This window comes from Triplophysa rosa, linkage group LG5 (genome assembly GCF_024868665.1).
Source record: "Triplophysa rosa linkage group LG5, Trosa_1v2, whole genome shotgun sequence".
NCBI classification, from domain to species: domain Eukaryota; kingdom Metazoa; phylum Chordata; class Actinopteri; order Cypriniformes; family Nemacheilidae; genus Triplophysa; species Triplophysa rosa.
The window spans coordinates 9,292,805-9,312,788 of NC_079894.1; the positions used below are offsets into that span (position 1 = coordinate 9,292,805).

At 36.9% G+C, this 19,984-nt stretch overlaps 1 protein-coding gene across 2 annotated transcripts in view; it reads right to left on the reverse strand.

Moving 5' to 3' along the window:
• Nucleotides 1-1,748, reverse strand: part of ppp2r3a (protein phosphatase 2, regulatory subunit B'', alpha) — a 79,772-nt gene extending 78,024 nt beyond the window's left edge. For both annotated transcript variants that reach the window (XM_057334052.1, XM_057334051.1), the window contains exon 1: nt 1,582-1,748. The gene's annotated coding sequence lies outside the window, so the exon portion shown is untranslated. The remainder of the gene's footprint in view (nt 1-1,581) is intronic.
• Between the last annotated feature and the right edge of the window lie 18,236 nt (nt 1,749-19,984).

Sequence of the window (19,984 nt, forward strand, 5' to 3'; positions counted from 1 at the left end):
CAAGGACAGGGGGTATATAGACTGCGCTAGCATAATTGTATGCCTCTAAAATTGCTATGTGCAATTCATTGGGAGTGTGTGTAATGCTGCATGCACAAGCTGCATAGAGAACCGTTTGTATACAAAACGATGCCAGAACTAGGTTTTAAATATCTGATTTGCAAAATTTTGAATATTCCTTTATTACATCATTTATATTTTTAGCCTATGTGTTCAGTCCTTGCTGACTGTCTCTTCATATGGCCTTTATACAAGCATCTCGGCTGGTCTGAAAACACACTTTTCTGTGGGCCACACACATATGGCATGTCCAAAAAAAGTCTCATTCTAAGGGTCAGTGGTTCATTCCTAACCTCCACACGGAGTTTAATGAGTTCCAGTCAATAGCGAGCCAGGGCAGGATGGGGTACAATGGGAAGAGAAGCAAACCACAGCTGACCAAAGTCTTACCAATACACTCCACTGTGGCACGTTGGCAGCCAACCAAGCCCGTGCAGTCTGGATGTGTGGGGAGTAATCGAACCAGCTGCCAAATGATTTCACTCTCGGGATGCACATTTAGGAAGCACATTTTTCACATATTGGTGCCACTGAATAATTCAGTCGCCGTAATGTGTCCAAGAGGGGAAGAAAACATGTTAGAGACAACAGGCTGTGATTGACCCAGAACGATCAATCCCGGCACTCAGCGAGTGATTAATGTAAGAGATCCCGTAGCTGTGATCCGGTGCTATTTTGGGCTAATTAGAGAGGAAACGATCCCGAGACTGGCCAGCCGTCTCAGTATCTGTGAAGTTATCAGGCTAGTGACAAAGAACAGAGCACAGCTCAAGGTTGCTCTCAAGCAGGACAAGCATGCATTTAGTGCAGGCGGGATGCCCAATTACACCCACAGCGGCGAGACCCCACCGAGATATTTATAAAGACATCATGACAGAGATCTGATCTTTCCAAGATGCACAGGACACATGCGCTGTGCCAGTTCCTACCCAAGGATGAGTTAAACACCACCTCAGTCAAATTGAGCATTTAATTGAACTGTCTGAAAGCTTGAATTAAAGCAAAACCGTTAAGTTTTGAATGATCAAGTAATGTATAAATGTTGTTTTACAGCACCATGCCTGTGAGGATATACAACATGAAAGGCAGCATTTAAACTCATTCAATCTAATAAATCATTGGTCCACTTTAGTGAAACTGACAAACAAAGTACACCAGGAAAGCTACAAATAACATAATTATATAAAGTGCCGTTTAAATTCACTCAAAAGAAAGCATACAACGCAGTGCGTTTACAAACAAATGCATGATACGGTGTAACAGTCAATGCGGTAACGTTAAGTCACGCTCCAGTCCAAACACTGTGTATGAAACTCACAACACTGCCCAATATCAGCTTACAAACAGCGAAATGGGATTTTCCTCGAACCGCAACTTTAACAATAAACTCAATTTTGAACTTAAGCCCCTCTTTTTCAGTCAGAAAGACGCGTTATGTGACAATCACGCGCAACTTCTACGCAAACGTGAAACGTAAGAATCGTAAACGGTCAAAGGCTCGATACGTCGACGAACACGTACCGTCTCGCTCCGGGTTGAAGGCGTGTCATCTGGGATTTAAGGACAGTCCGATATCCAAAGCGATAGTTCGGTGTGTAATGTGTCGTGGAGTAACAGCGTCACGTCTGCTTTCTGTCAGCAGCCAGTGCAAAATGAGCGGAGCCACAGCGCGCGCGGACTGGGCAGTTCCTCACACGCATACACACGCATACACACACTGGGGCGGGAATTTATAAACGCTGACACTAAACTTACCGTCCTCTCATCTCTAATAGATAGATAGATTTCGATTTTTTGCCTCTTTATTTTTAACACACATATTGTGATCTACATCAGCTATTGTGTTATGTTCTGTATGGAAAACATTTTAGGATCCATCATTTTAAAATATTTCCTTCATTTTTACAAACAAATTGCTTTACAAGTCACTTCAACTCTTCTTTTAATGCGTTCAAGTCATGTAAAAACTTTTGATTTGTATTTATTTGTAAAGCCAATTTGAATGCTTTAGACGCTTGGATTGCTTTCCACACATATACTTTGATGTGTTATATAATGAAGTCCAAAATGATCTGAGCCTACTTTTCATTGAACTTTTTAATGATCAAAAGAAACTAGAAAAGAAGAGAGACACGCTTATGTAACTATCCATTCGTGGTTATTTTTATACTCTTTGGCTGTCTGTTTCTACAGACAGACAACAAAGACTGTGCAGTCAAACGGGCACCTGACAAGGTGTGCAGATACATTTAAAGTTAATGGGGCTGTTAAGTGCAGTTGAGCCTGCTTGTCCTTCAGGCTTCAGTTATCATAGAAGACATTTGTGAGAGTAAGGAACATGAAGGTTTAGGTGCATGCCATGCTTTTACATTACATTTACATGGTGCAAGCCATGCTTGATTTTTAGTCCATGGTCTTGATAGAGAGAGTCCTCATCTCTGCATGTTATAGCCCCTCTGCATCATTTCAACTCCATATCTTCACAGCATATCATAGACCAAGTACATGCCAAAACGCCAAATCTTTCTATAATCTTGCATGTAACTGAGGTCACATGCAACATAAAAATGCTTGGAGGAGTAACACATTTGTGTAATTTGGAAAATAGTTCTGTTTAAGTATACAAAGCAAACAAATTGTACACTCTTCTACTATTCATTATGGAACAAAACCATCTTTAAGTCTTTAAGGACTAAAGCCAGTTTCATCCAATACCTGTCTAATAGCGTGTCTGTTATTTTAGAAACAACACTGTCTCTCTCCCAAATGGACTGTTGCAGTCTGTCCCTGAGGAGACGCGTTTTTAACATGAACCTTCTCCCTTACTATATAAACATTTCTGTAATACATTTGAGAAATTCTGTAATATCTTGATTCGTATCTATATTTGTTTGGATGTTTTTACACAACTGTGTAACTAGCTCTCAAAAGGTATACTCCCTTTCTTGAACTCTAACCAAAAAATACATTAGGTTTCCTAAAATATGTCAAACCACATACAAATTGTTTGTTACCATTAAAACTGACTGACAAGTTCAATGTACAATTCTGGATTTGCGGGCATACACTGTGGTTTGGTATGTTGTATTATTATGTTTTCAGACAGACTTTTAGTAATATGATAACATTCACACCAGTGATTCCCAACCATACTACATATAGTTCACCTCAGGGGGTATTGACTCAGGTTCCAGGGTACTTGGAAACATTTTTACAGTTAGTCCTATAAAATAAAGGTTGTAACTTACATTAGGGAGTTCAAAGGGTTAAAGTGTGTTATTGCTATTTATCTCATGAGTTTTTGTTGTAAATGCTTTATTCTTTTTAAGACTTGAACACATATAAGGTTTGGTATAGATGAAAGAATACTTCAGCCTTGAGGCTTTGTGGGGACATAAGACAATATGTGTGGGCAACACTGACATACACAGATCATATAGACGTACAGCAAATCCATACCTTCCATATTTAGTTTAGTAGTTAATCACATTTTAAAGGGTTAAATCGCTAAGAGTATTTCAATGGCATACAGCTTTTACAATTGGTCCCCGAATCTAAAACATTTGGTTTGTTTGGTGTGTCTGAGTCTAATCAGATGCTTTTAAATTATTGTAATATGTATCACGCTACAAAACAGAGTTGCCCTTGAATCCACATGGCGAGCAAATGAAATAACAATAAAAAGTTTAAAGACTGAGCTCATTGGAAAGAATTCCTGTCAGTATGAACGTAGTGAGAAGACCCACAAGGTCGACCTAGTGTTGTTTTTGGCGGCCTGTTTTAATTTTAGTTTTAGTCTAGTCATTGTGTCAAGCTGTCATTTTAGTTTTTATTAGTTTTAGTCACGTTCATACTCTTTTAAGTCTAGTCTAGTTTTAGTCGACGAAAACTGATGACATTTTAGTCTAGTTTTAGTCGACGAAAACTGATGACATTTACTCTAGTTTTAGTCAATGAAAATTGTATTTTAGTCTCTTTTTAGTAATGCAATTCTATTTAACCCAGTCAATATAGTATAAGTACCTAGTAGTATAGATGAAACCAAAATTTTCTTTTAGCCAAACCCATTTCAAACAAGGTTATCTTATTATATTATTGTTACCTTATAGACTCAAGAATACATCCATTCCAGACACGGAAGATGCTCTGATTTGAATTTAAGACCATCGGTAGGGGTGGGAATCTCTAGGCACGTCATGATGCGATTCTATTACGATTCAGAGGGCTGCGATGTGATGATAAAATGATTCTCGATGCATCTTTTTTCTATACAAATTTTCTTTTTCTTGCTGTGTGACTATTCAAATCAAAGTATTTGTAATTACCCAGACTGATTTTATTTCCAATATCCTTTATTAATAAATTAATAAAACAAATGGAAGTGATTTCGCAAGTCAACTGGAAGGTTACATTTGCCAGCATTGCAAAGAACCAACAGGAAAAGAGTGACTGCCCTCAGTGCCCTGTAGTAGCATACAGAATGCAGTAAATTAATGCAGACTTTCTTTGCACATAGCACTGGAGCTAGAGAGGTTTAAAGTTTGGTAGTACAGGCCAAACAGTAGGAGCACAAGTATAAATTGTCAGTTGTCATCATTTAAAAAAAATGATGCAAGTGCAGTTCATCATGAAAAGGCAGGTAACTGACAAAAGACATTCATGTTACATACAGATGGGTAAATTAGGGCCATATAATTTTTACACTATCTAAATTTGTTTAAATTTTTCTAATTTGTGTTTTTCCTTTTTTACTATACAATAGTGGTTATTTGTCCACATAAATTACTGTAGTATACTATAGTATTTTACTATAGTAAACTGCAGTAAAAAACTTTACTATAGTATACAGTGTTTATCAATTTACTACAAGGGCACTACAATTTTCAATAGCAAGTACTATAGTTCACTAAAGTATTTTTTGTCTGAGTGTTCAATTTAACGGGACTTTTATTTTGACGGGTCTTTGGGGAGACGCTTCAGTTTTTGTGTTTGCTGTTAGCTTCACTCAAACAGTAAACGCTTGTAAAATGAACTCTCAGAGCAAGTGTGGAGATGAAGTTCATGTGTTCATATCCTCATACAGTGCAGACGCAGATAAATCCTCGACCATCACTCGTGTTGTATGTTAAACTGTGCACATAATTCACTCAGAACAGCCAGATGACATTTAAACAACAGGATTCCGCTCCGCGTCTAGGTTAAAGCATCAGACGAAATAACGTTATAACATTTCGTCTCGTCTCGTTTTGGTCAACGAAAATGAAGAGTCATTTTAGCATAGTTTTTATTTTGTAAGCCACATTTAGTCTCGTTTTTATTCGTCAACAATATTGCATTATACATTTAATTATAGTCATCGTCACATGACCAGCATTTACGTTGCGTCTCGTCTCGTTTTCGTCATGTGATAAAGGTTCGTTGACGACCATATTTAGTCATAATTTTCGTTGACGAAAGCAACACTAGGTCGACCCCTCACCCAAAATCAAATTTTTTTAGCAGTGGACAGGAGATTCTTGCAGTCTTCTGGTTCTGAGCTTTCCAGGCGATGACACTATAATAGGAGATACAATTTGCTGTAATGGCAACAATATGGGAGGGGTTTTGTGAACAATTGCACAAGACAAATTACTGACAAGACAGATTTTTTTTGTTCTGCATTCAGTTGCTTAAATGTGTCACCAAAGTCCCACAGTTTTCCTGAAAAGATCATTCGAATGATCATTGATAAAGGGGAAAATGTATTTTGAGTGCCCATCATGATCATATAAAATTGTGATTTTTGCTTCATTTTTATATTCCTTTGTGTTGTTACTCACACAGGCCGCATAACATTATCAGTGATTTGTCCTCTATACAAATATTGATTGGGACTGCTGTCCTAGATCCGCTCACACGCATGACCCCTCCGCTTTAGTCATAGCTGTCCGTGTCTTCACCTACAGCTGAGATGGAAAATCAACTAAGGGAGAAGAATATCAGTATTGGCTGGGCCACAGAGAAGAGCAAAGCCATCAACAGGATTCAGTTAAATCCCAGAGGAGCTGATGGGAAAGAGAGTGGAGAAAGACAGAGAAGTCAGCTGCGTGGACAGAAAGGAAGTAAAGAGCTCTTTCACTCTGAAAGAGGAATAAATGTCAAGAATCTGGTGCACTGCCTGTTTCTCATTGTTCTCCATGGGTGCTGGTCAAAGTCGGGCCGCTGTTGCCCACTGGCAACCAAACACAGTAGCCATTGTACCTCCATGTCAGGGGTCAGCGCTGAACCATGAAGGCCTCCACATCAGAGAACTGGACTTAAGCCACAAAAGATGACCCCAGTGATCTGCCTCAAATCTGTAGGAGGGAAGCGTGATGGGATCTGGAGCTGGCTAATGAGCATGATGTTTATTCTCATAGCCTTTTAATGAGCACAGATTTATAGAGACACTGTCCACCTCCCTGCTTTGTAATGGTGTAATATAAAACTCCTCGGCTAACTAAAGGTCCATGCCTCAGAAAAACACAATTAAGGCAGTTGTTATAGTTGTTCCACTCTATCAAGTGTAAATAATGAATGAAAAACAACCATGGAAGATAAGCAGTGCCGGTGCAGTGGAGTGGCAAGACTGAAATGAGCCAACAAAAACGGCTGCATGTTTAAACTAGGTTTAGAGGTTTCAGAAAGCAAGTTATAATGAGTGTTTACAACAAGCGTTGCCAAACTGTGTGTAGCCAGCACACGTCACACTCAGAATGTGCTATGCACAACAGTGAATACTGTAAATGCAGTAAACATCCTGCGTTCACACCACCAGTGACTCTGTGGCTGTGTGTCGTCTGTCTCTTTCTATGAAGTCATTAGTAGGCGTTGCAAGTTATGGTTGTCTTGGTAACAGTTAAAAACAAATGGGTAATGCAGTAGTCACACTGGACTTTCAGAATGTGACATTTCTATGGAGAGCCCTGCGTATATGACCGCAACCAGACAAAAACGTTAATACAAATTTAAATCTGTGATGGATTCTGACGTATTTGCACTTTTATTGTTATTTTTATTACTTTAAAGATGTATTTTATTATTTTAAAAGGTTAAATATCGATCTTATATTGGTCACTATCATGGTCCTGCCTTCTTGTTCAGGATTTTCTAGTCTTGTGGCAGGATCGTGACAGATCCCTTATGTTTAACGTGAGAAAGTCATGGGGTGTTTATCTTTTGACATTCCATGTGCTTTCTCGTCTCTCGTCATTGGCCCCGCCCCTCTCGTTTCCTGTATTGCTCTCCTGCCATGTCTCGTGTTCCTCACCTGCCCCGCGTTATCTTCCTTTGTCTGTCTCCCTATTTAATGCCCGTGTGTTTGCTGTCTTGTGCGGATTCGTTGAGTTGCTTGTGTTCAATGTCTCGTATGTTGTGCTTGTTCCCCGAGCACCTGCCTTGCTCTGTGTGTCCCTGAAAGCGAGTTGTGTTTGTTTTTGACTTTAGTTCCCGTTTTGCCCCCTTGAGGGAAGTTTTTGGTTTCAAGTTTTGTATTTTAGTTTGTTCTGTCAGATACCCCCTCGTGGGTATTTCCTTTGTTCAGTGTTTTGTTTTCTGTTAAATAAAGTATTCGTTAACCCCTTCATCCCCGCTGCCTGCACTTGGGTTCTTCCGCCACGCATTCCGTGGCAGGTCACACCATACATATAAATAACTAGATGCCACAATAGCAGCTGTTTCTATTCGGTTGTTTAGTCTGACGTCACGCACCACCATATATGGAAGGTCATATACTGTTTCCGGGTCCAAATGCTCAATGAATGAGAGTACTTTTCCACCATTGCGCCGAACCGTTCTAAGCACAGTCTGAAATGGTTACAGTTATGTTTCCACATGGGCCTGGTTCGACACGGCACAATTACAAACTGTTCTCGGCTCTGAATGTTCGGCACGGTTGTCTAACCATGTTGAATCGGGCTAATGAATGTGCGCAGAGGCGTTATAGCTCAGTCTCTTGTGTTACCAAGTTAGCGCGCGCGACGCGTTTGTGTTTACATTATAAAAATTTCCGTTTTCAGCCCTGCGGTGAAAACTTAAAGCATTTACATACCGGCTTGCATGGATCGGCACGGAGTGGAACGATTAAGCAACGAGAACGATTCGCCGCGATGGTGGAAAAGCGCTCTAAGATGCTATAGGCAAACAACAAAAAATGCTAATATGCGCTCATGGTGAGCTATAAAACTATCGGAAAAACACGATCCTAACCTTTATCTTTGTAACGAAATCCCACATGGCCTGTCAGTGATTCATTTTTCATCATTAAAAAATGTTGACATTTCAACACCACCATTTTTGTGATGAGTGTTTGTTTTAGTTAAGCTCTTCCCAGATAGCACAATCCATCTGGTTTACGTCTATTTGACGTCTGCATTTACATCTGCAAGACATCTTAAATACATAGTTTGCTCATCTGCAATACGTCTCGGAGACGTCTGAACGTCTGTAATACGTCTGCTAAAGATCTGGAGATCTGCTGCTTAAAAACATCTGCTAAACATCTTAGAAAGAGCTGTTGTACATCCATTCTAAATCATAAACATCTTACAGACATCTTCTAGAGGTCTATATGATGTCTGACAGCAGACATCTCCGAGACGTATTGCAGATGAGCAAACGATGTATTGTAGATGTCTTGCAGATGTAAATGCAGACGTCAAATAGACGTAAACCAGATGCATGTGTGCTATCAGGGTTGACTCTTGACTTTCATCAAGTCAATTCTCTTTCAATGCTTCTGATGGCATATCAATAACACTTTGTACTGATATAGAAAGGGATATATTGAAAATGTTAATTTTGAGCAATTTGCTTTATAAGACAAGTGTCAAGCAGAAATAAAATTGAGTTGCTTCATGAATTATATTGAGGTTTCTTTATTCAGGCGAGTATCCTGATTAAAAAGTGTTAAATTATTGTGACAAAATAAACACAATCGATTACTAACACACTTACACATCAACACTCATCATACAAACTCAACAATGGTGACATTTATCAAACTAATTCAGATAAACAGATCAACCGCAATGCATGCTGGGAGTCATGAATGAGTTTTGTACTATGATGTTACCCAGCATGCATTGCAGCATGAAGCTTTCTTTTGTTGACTGTCACCATTGTTTAGTTTCATACACTGATTCCTTATGTTTCATTGATTCAGTAGTTTAACTTTTTTTTAAATATATTTTGTTAATTTCTAATATTACAGTCATAACACTGTTGTAATTTCACATTGCAGTATAACACCATTTTAACACATTAATGACAATCAGAACTACTTTACCTACTTCACAGTGATCACAACACAACGTATGAATCACCATCATTACCTGCTCTTTACCTGCTACAGGACCCATTCAACAAATTGTTTATTTAATAAAATGAACGTTTAACAAAATTGATGTATCGTTTATTTAATATAATTATTATACAATAAAATAATAATATAAATTAATATTAATATTAACATAAATGAAATTGTAAATAGTTATATTATTAGACACTAGCCACAGACCGGAAGTCAACTGCAGTCCCGGCCAGCATGCGCGTCCTCATTCGGTCTAGGCCAAGAAAAACAGTGACAGATCCCTGCTGGACACACAATAACTTATTAAGTGTTTGCTTAAGTTATCTGCAGGATGATGGCAGCCTATATTTCCAGCTGTTGAGTCCAGAAACTAGTCTTAATCAAAGACTCTTGATCCAAAGCCTTGGTGGGCTTGAAAGCCACACTGAGCCAGACATACAACTTTTCCATATGAAAATTTATGTTGAGTGAAGACCCGCTATTTAAATTTCAGTAGCTCCCTCTTGCATTACCACAGTGTGGCTTTGATTATCATTAAAAAAACATTGACATAAATTCAACATTTTCTCCAACCTCTGGCATGACAAAAACTGCCATATGAGGTAAATCGGCAGCGGAAAGTCTGGGCTCATTGAGGGGTCGCAGTCACTGTAGGTGGACAGTAGCCTATACTTACGCAACACGCTTCGCAACTGTCTACAAATCCCAAGTATAAAAAGCCAATGATCTGACGTGTTAACATGCGGCTGAAATAGAATGCGCTACTGTTGAGACTAATGGCACCGCCGCAGCTCAACACAAAATTGCATGAGGTTATGTGTTCAGACTGTTCACGCGGATGCAGTGCCAGATTTGGTGTGAAAGACTCCTGAGCTGAGCACAGACATTCGTTCTGGGCTTAAAGTTTTGATTATTTGACCTTTCCAAAACAGCATTTACGTAATATGTAATTGCTCCGGCACTTTGAGAACTTTGTTAATCGTTAACTAAATCAAGCGTCCAATAATAATATGTACAAACATAACAAAAGCACATTTCATCACAGCCTAACATGAGCTCTACACTCTTTCAAATCCACACCTTCTCTGGCTTGATGGATGGGTTTTCTATAGGTTCATGACGTTCTTTCTTTTTTTACAAATAAACTGAATAAGAGCATGCTTGCAGGAAGTTGGTTATGTGATGAACACTTCTGCTTTACCTAAAATGGCCTTAGGGTGCCATTCTGTACACATTATAAACAAACTAAAATATATATATATATATATATATATATATCATAAATCTCATGGTTTTATGCTTCTGCAGAGGAGAACAATGGCAACACAATACTTAAACCACAAACCTCAAAGGGATAATTTAAAACTAAATGTGTAATGAATGAAGCAACTCCTTTCATTTCTGTAAGCCATTCAGTAAGTTGCCAACTAAATACAATCCCACAGGACAATGGGCAGACTGTTGACAAAACAGCTGAAGGACATGAGTTTAAAAATGTTAAAAACCAGCTAAACTCTGTTCTTTTTTGTAACCTGCACTTGCCGTTAAAGGAATATCTGTAGAAGTTTATTACAAAATTATTTATTTTAAGTCACACAGCTGATGGACTTTATATTTGCTATTAATTTGATTTGATTTGCTTTGCTTTAATTTAATTTAATTTAATTTAATTTAATTTAATTTAATTTAATTTAATTTAATTTAATTTAATTTAATTTAATTTAATTTAATTTTTAACTTAACTTCTTCACTTTATTTTATTTATTTTATTTTGGAAAAAGTGATAGTCACAGGAATTTATGGCCACAGTGTTTGCTTCAAAACAGCAAGCAACAAGCACCCATGAAGCATCATAAACAAAGATGGCAGATTTCCAATAGCATGCTTCAAAAATGTCTTGTTCCAGCCAAGCAAAAAAAAATCAATTTATATGAACAAAAGTGCTTACTGTTAACGTAAAGTATAGACCTCCAGTTAAGTGCAAATCCTAGAAACAGAATTTTAAACAGTATTTTTAAACAGAATCTTTGCTGGGTAGAAACAGACAAAAAATGGCCTAAATCATTCTTGTCGTGTTTTATTATTTAAAGCTGTTTTACCCTAAATAATATCACTGTTTCAAAATCTTGTGCGCTTAAGTCATGATTCATGCACTGTAGATTAATAGGTAAAAATTCCTTGTCAACTTCCTGTGAGGTGAAAAAGTGGGCAGGGAATGAAAAACCACAAGCAATAAAAGGAAATAAGAGAAAAAGGTGAAACAGAGACTGTTAGTGAGAGGCTTAGACGTAGAAGTGCTGAAGGTTGCCAGCTAGAGGATGGGTGTGATCTTCTCTCGTCTGCTAAAAAATGTCTGCAGTGATGTGTGCAAGGCTCAAGGCCAGACTGCTACTTACATCAGCACACATAAATACAGATCAGTACATTGCAAAAGCTATGAGCTAAAGTCCATTTAAACACGACATATACTGTATTAATATACTAGGAAACACTAGCCTACCTGGTGTTTCTTCAATCCTTGGTTGGTACAATACAATTACTGTTATGCATGTTTCACAGGAGGTTCACAGTAAAGCTAGAGCTAGTATTATAAGGGGCAAACTGGAAATAAAGTGTCTTGCGAAATCACAATATCTGACATGTGAAGCATCAACACTGGGGTTAAACCATCACACTCCCAGTTGGTGGCCCATTTCTTGAACAAGATTCCTCCTGATTCTTATCCGTTCACAGTTAGCACCTATGGAGGACTAAATGCAAAAATTATAAATAAAATTATAAATAAATAAATGTATAAATAAATAAACATATAAACGAATAAATGTAATAATATGAAAACAATAATAAGAACTTTGTCATTTATCTCGCCGTCAATCTGTAATAAATCATCAATAAGTGCATCTAATCTGAATGACACATAGTCATTTGATGCATGGTTATCGACTTCATTGGCTAAATGCTGTAACTCTCTAGCTAATTGTGCGCCCGCCATAGTTACTTAACGTTATACACGAAGCAAATGATCAGTGAGTGACGTGACGTTAGTCCAAAACAAGTCAAGAGTAATCGATCAAACGCTTCAATCTACGCTGAACCAATAGTAGGCAAGACCAACCCATCTAATTATCATACAAGACACAGAAAAGTAAGAATGAATTCAAGAATAAATAAATAAAAGTGGAAATAAATACATGCGATAATAAATAAATATAAAAATAAATAAACGTATAAATAAATAAATGTAAAAATAAAAGGAAATGATAAATAAAATAATCTAAAAATAAATAATAATAATAATTAAAAATAATTAAAAAATGGAAACAAAAAATAATAAATCAATTTAAAAAATGAAAAGAAAAGTTAAAGCTAAGATCAATAATAGCTCAAACGAATTATTTTGTTTTATCAAACCATTCATTCCTTTATTTATTTTCATATTATTACATTTATTCGTTTATATATTTATTTATTTATACATTTATTTATTTATTTATAATTTTTGCAGGTTTAGTCCTCCATAAGCACCACCCTCCACTATCACTCGAGCTTCCTCTTTAGCTGCTTGTTTTTCCTCGATAACTCTGATGTCACTTTGGAACAGAGAGTAAAACTCTTTCAAGTGCAAATGTGTTGCCTGACAGAAGTTGTGACAACCATACAGCTGGATTGTTAAAATGATTTTTTTCAAATACTGTAACAATAACACAATTCCAATGCAAATCAGATCAATTTTTCTCTGGGTCAAGCATATCATCAATACGTCATTTTTAACAGGGAAATATCAAAAACTCCTTTGAAGTCAAAGCCCTTCTCTGTTTTTCAGGGTGAACTGTATCTCCTTCCATCGGCTCTTTGATTACATTGAGATTTGGAGCAGAATGAAGGCAGTTTGCCGAGGGGAGTGTCAGTGTGGAATTTGCAGGAATCTGATCTGGATAAATTTACAAGCGTACCTTCACTTCAGTGAAACAATCCTTTTTGTGCAGATCTTTCAACTGTGGCACAGCCTGGCACAGACGCAAAAGTGAGGGAGTGCGGTGTGTATGTGTACCGTACACACACTTCAGATCCCCAAACACTTAACCCTCTCTGAAAAGATGAAACCAGAATAAACCAGCATGAATAAAAAATAATGGCCAGCCTGCATGGTTCTTTTGCTTGACCAAGAAAACTGGTTAAGGTATACACCAGCATCCCATACTGACGATCATCATCAAAAATACAATATACATGCTGGTATCACTGAAAAGAGAAAAGCTACACATCATTATTAAGTGTATATATTTAAAGGGATACTCCACCCAAACATGTAAATTCTGTCATCATTTACTCACCCTCAAGTTGTTTCAAACCTGTTTAAATTTCTTTCTTTTGTTGAACACAAAGAAAGATATTTAGAAGAATGTTAGCAACTGACATCTCTGGTGAAGTCAAAAAATGGTATAGTCAAAGGTACCCCAGAACTGTTTGTTTTCCTAAACTCTTCAAAATAGCTTCTTCTGTGTTTAACAGAACAAATGTTTTTTTTTGAAAAAAATGTTTAGAACGACTTGAGGATGAGTAATTCATGACAGAATTTTCATTTTTGGGTGGACTATCCCTATAACTGTGTGTCTCATACTGAGACATTTTGAAAGCAGCTGCAAGTTGTAACGCTTCTCTTAAAGATTTTCAGGAAGGAATGTCACACTGCACATCATTTTATTTGCAAAATGTGTGTGTACTTTACTGACTGCAAATGCAGTTACTGTCTGAGAGATGTTAAATCACCTTCTCTGGTTAAATAAAAGCAGATGGTCCACGGGGAAGATTTTATGATCTGATGTTTCTAGATGTTTCTTTAAGTTTTTTTCTTTATTGAAACATTTACATTTACATTAATTAAAGTCATTTGTTTGACTTATTCAACCTGCACTGCTTTCACAATTAAAATACTTATTTTAGAATAAATCCCTGTTAAAGGAACAGTTCATCCAAAAATGACAATTCTGTCATCATTTACTCACCCTCAAGTTGTTCCAAACCTGTGTGCATGTCGTTGTTCTGCTAAACACAAAGAAAGAGATTTGAAAGAATGTCTGTAGCAAACACCATTGACTACCATATGGAAGAAAATTACTCTGGTAGTCAATTGTGCCCCAGAACTGTTTAGTTTTCCACATTCTTCAAAATATCTACTTTTGTGTTCAACACAACAAAGAATTGTATACATTGTTGGAACAACTTGAGGGTTTGTAAATGAGGAAACATTTTCATTTTTGGGTGAACTATTTGGGTGTAAACAGTGTATTTGGTATAGCAGCATAGTATAAACAGATGTGTTTGTCATTTGTTTGTAGCATGTTGTAGAGAACTTTAGTGCAGTTTTGATTTGGTTGCCTTAAGTCTAATAACGGCTGTGTTTAAATTCATCATGCGCTAATTGCTCATGTGCTTAATTGAATCAAATGTAAGGTGGTGAACCTTAACTCACCATGACAGACAAACACAAGCTTTGTAAAATATATTTAACTGCCAGCGGGTAAAATTGACCCATGCACGTGAATATTGTTTTGGTATTGCTAAAAAACTTATGTCACTGTTATGTCTAGAGACATGAAATGATTATTTTTAGTCATCAAATATGTTTTTGTACTGTTGTTTTATGTTCAAAGCTAAAGTAAGAAAATCACTTTTCAAAGAAAATCACTTTTCTTAGCGGTATAATAATTGATGCAACGACAAATCCAAGCGCACAGTTTTACCTAAATAATTATTCATTTGTTTAGTTATGCCATGTATAAGGGGGACAATAGAACAAAACATGGGGTAAGCCTAAATAATAAAGAGGTAAATTTGACCCGACGGCGCTTATAGGTATAAATGCTCCGCTTTTTAATCTGATTTTATTCTAAAAAAAAATTAACAACAGGGGATTGTAAATAACACAATTTTATTGAAAATCTGTTGTGTACATTTGAAAAACATCCACGGGTAAGCATGGCGGTTTTAGTGTTAAAGAGCACAGTTGGGATACATAAACTGTACATCTGTATTGTCAGGGTATGGCAAGGGAGAGAACCCAAATGCAGGCAGGAAGAGGAGTAGTGGTGAAGGGGTTAACAGAAATCTTTTATTTCTTCAATAAAAAAACAAGTAAAAACCCACAAGGGGGTGTCAAAAAACAGGAACGAACTAAAATACAAAACTAGAAAACAAAGACTTCCCACGGGGGGGCAAAAATAAACTAACAAACCAAATAGCGACACAACGTTTCAAACAAAAAAAACACGGCAGGGTAAAAACACAAGAAATTCACAGACTACGGACAAGGCTAGGGACAGGGACAGGACCAGGAACGGGAATGGGACCGGGAACGGGAACGGGAACACTGATCGCAAGTACATACACACAATCCATGAGCACAGCACAAAGAAACATGGGGGCATTTATAGGAGAGACAAACGAGGGATAATGACACAGGGCAGGTGGGAAACATTAGACACGGCAGAGAAGCAATACATGAAACGAGAGGGGCGGGGCCAATGACAAGACACGAGAAAGCACATGAGATGTCAAAACATAAACAACTCATGGCTTTCTCACATAAAACCTAAGGGTTCCGTCCCGATCCTGCCACACGACTAGAAATACAGAACCAAGAAGGCAGGACCGTGACATGTATGGAAATATGAAGTGCCTGTTTGTACAAGTTAGTCACAATGTAAATGCAGGTTAGGTGCAGGTTAGCGTGGCTTGGTTGTGATGCCTGCAGGTTATTTCTACAAGTATGCCTTCTTTGTAAGACGTCATGCTCAGATTTCTCTGAACTTAACCTCTGAGCTGAGTTCATATTTTCTAACTGAAAATATGAAGATGGCATTTCAGCTATACCTAATGAAATAGATGTTCATATGCATAGATTTTCAATTCACTTTCTAATTAAATTGGCAGCTTATTTTCAAAGTGTCCATGATCTGTATTTTTCCACACGTTTTTGTCTGAATCCAGTGTGTCCCGGTGCTATGGAAACTGGCTGCTTCATGTTTAGTGACTAAACAACTGCCCGTCTGGATTTCAAGGCTGTGCTATCTAGTTAAATGCATTGTGTCGGCCAGGCAATCAAATTCCTTCTTTTAAAACAAATTCCACATGAAACAATGGCAGAGCGTAAGGGAATAGTTATTTTCTTCTGCGCTCAGATTCTGAATCCGATTCCTCTTGGGACTGGAGAGCTTGGTGGCTCTCAAAGCTGCTGATAGGGGTATCAAAGAACTTTGATCTCAAAAACTCATTAAAGTCCCTCTGTTTAGAATTAGCACAGTAAGGGCCTGGACAAAGGAGTCTTTTGACTTTTAAGGACTCTCTGTGACTTCATCTGCCCTCTCTCCTCTCAGATGTAACTGCAATAAATGAAAGTTGGCGAATGTTTCTGTGGTGATTGAGGCCAGCAGTGCAACTCCAGCCCAGAGGAACATGATGAGAGATGATGTCATTGTGAGTAAAACAATCTGAGTCTCTTGTAGAGTGTATAAAAGATGCCCCATATGGGAAAATCAGCCTCCTGTTATTTCAACAAGCTGTTCAGAGGACTGCTGTTACTGATCCAAGGAACACCATGTGAAATGAATTATTTAGTGTTTTATATCTCCAGTCGTCTCGCATCTTTTCTTATGGGTGTCTCCCTGGATTTGCCTTGCCAATATGCATTAACAGATCTTGTAAACGCAAGTGTGAGTCTTTTAAGTGAGTTACGTCTTTGATTTCTGTTGATTTAGGTTTAAAAAAATCCTTAAAGGCATAGTTCAGCCAAAAATAAAATTCTGTCATCATTTACACACCTTCGAGTTGTTCCAAATCTGTATAAATTTCTTTGTTCTGGTGAACACAGAGAAAGATATTTGGAAGAATGCTTGTAACCAAACGGTTCTTGGACCCCAAATTACTTTTTTAATTTTTAGGATTTTTTTTCTTTGCCAAACACGAAATAAGATATTTTGAAGAATGTAGGACAATAGTAGGAAAAATTACTTTTTAAATTTTTTAAGAATTTTTTTTCCTGCTAAACAAAAGAAGATATTTTGAAGAATGTAGGAACAGCTCCGGGGCACTTTTGACTACCATTGTCATTTTTCCTACTATGGCAGTCAATGGTGGCCAAGAAGCATTCTTCCAAATATCTTTCTCTTAAACTGTCCCTTTCATTTAAAACCATTATACTGTGACGCAGCAATTACATAAATGTGATTTTTGAAAAATGTTTTCTTTTATTTGATTTAGTCACTTTTCTTTACTTTTTTTCTTACTTTTCTTTTATTGAGTCTTGATATCAGGTTAACTCATATGGCAATGCATTTATGTACATATGTCATTTAATCATGTTAGCAAGTGTGAAGCCATTCAAATTATTTAAAACTCATCATCATAAGAACATTAAATCATTTTCAAATGAAACGTTTATTTGACATTGTAAACTGTGTATCAAAAATGCACATTTTTTCATTCCATTCTATCTTCACCTTATACAAGTATTTCAACCAAAAAAAAACGCTTTCTGTCATCATTTACTCACCCTCATGTTGTTCCAAACTCATTTATATTCTTTCATCAACACAAACACAAAAGAATAACAGCAGGCAGGTGTTAATGAAGGAAAGCCTCACTATTCAGCTTCACTGTATTTTAAGAAAGCAGTTATAACCTCTTTAAAATTAATCCTCATGTTTTAACAACCAAAGAGTAAGTAAACGATGACTGAATTTCCATTCTTGGGTGAAGTATTCCTGCCATGATATCGACATGAACTTCTCAAAATCTACTGTATCTTTCCAACACAAAAAAAGATTTGCATCACTCAGTCTGTCAACACTGAGCACATTCTGAACCAAAGAAGACCATGAAAGGATCACTATCACATTGCTGCACTTTCAACCCCAGCAGGAACCCTGTCTGAGAAAAGGATATGACTGACATAAACCAAGGACATAAAGTCCCAAGACCTCCAGCAAGGTGTCAGCGATGATACCTGGTATATAAATAAGTTTTCTGAGTAGTATTTCAGAAATACATAACTCTAGATAACTCTTTAAATTCAAAAATCATGTTTTTTATTGTGTTTTCTCGTGGTAGTTAGCTGTATGTTTTGAGTTATGGTTACTTAATCAAAACAACCCAACTGCAGTTTGATTGATATAACTTGGAATGCCCAATAAAAACATGATTTTTGAACATTTTAAACAACTTTTTTCAAGATAAAAAAGTTATTTGCTAATGAACTCTACATTTATTTGCCCCCTTACTTCATTGATGACATCATCAAGCATTTTTTTTTTAATCCCAGCTCAATGTTGTCTCAGACATTGGGTCTCACTCTATTTCACATGACGGAATCAACCTGATTTACAGACTAGATTGGATTTTACATTACGTAAAAAACACTGAATTCAACAAACTCCATATGTAAAATAAGAAATGTAAACAATGGCTACACCATCAGGTTTTAGGGTTGGGTCAGATAGACTGTTTCTTAAGATAGCAACCACACATTTTCACAGCGTAGTTTTTCATTTTAAAACAGGTTTATGGTCATCATGTAGCCAAGCTCTAGCCAAGGCAAACCTGGCAAAGGCTGTTGCGCCAGGGCTAAAATAATTCTACAAGGTTCTAAAAAGAGACTTGTTCTCCAAAAACCCGCTTTACCACCTTAGGTTGATTGACCTGGTTTTTCCAGCAGGGTAAACATCATATTAGTCACATACTTGCATGTAGGGAGGTGTCGCCTTCAACAATTGTGCTGTACACCTTTAGTGAGGTGACTCCCGTGATCATCTGTAACATGACTTAAATTAAATGTCATTTGGAGAGTGAAGATAGGTGACGAAATATGTTGAAAAAGACAAGAAATAAATCCAGTGGTTGCAACATTTTGTTCTGAAGGTAAGCACAAAGTCTTCTTTTGTCAACGATGATAGATTAAAAAAGCTTTTTCATGCGTAAATGTCATCAGAAATGTTTCCAGCTGATCTGTAAATTACAGTGACTGGGTTTTCATGCAATCTGAAATCTTTTTATCATTCATTAGAGTTCTCTCATGTTATTTGTTTGACAAATGCTTGGACAAAAAAATACCCGTGCTTGTTTCCAACAGTGTAAGAACCATTTAAACCCAGTCTGCATGTGTTTAGTATCATTCTGACTTTAAATCTATTAAAATATTCAGTAGTCAGGATAATATCGGTCTCATAGTCATTTCACACATATGGTTTCATTAAGCAATGTTTCATTTTTATTTCATATATTTGGGCCCCAGGCTAACAATAATCCATTTTCAATACTAGCCATGTGTTAAAGTGAAAAAAACATCTCATATATTCCCGTTCATATTTGTAGCATTATTCTGATAGAACATGCCTGAAAACAAATGCCATTTTTAAACAGATTTTTAATTTAATGTGTTACTATAATTAAACAGTCATACTTAATATTTCTCTTCAACAGATATTTATAATGTTAACTCACCGAGGCTGCACAATATAACTAAACATCTGTTGGTGGCATTTTGTCTCAGAATGAGAAGAAAGGTTGGCAATAATAATGCAAATAAGGCAAATGTATGAT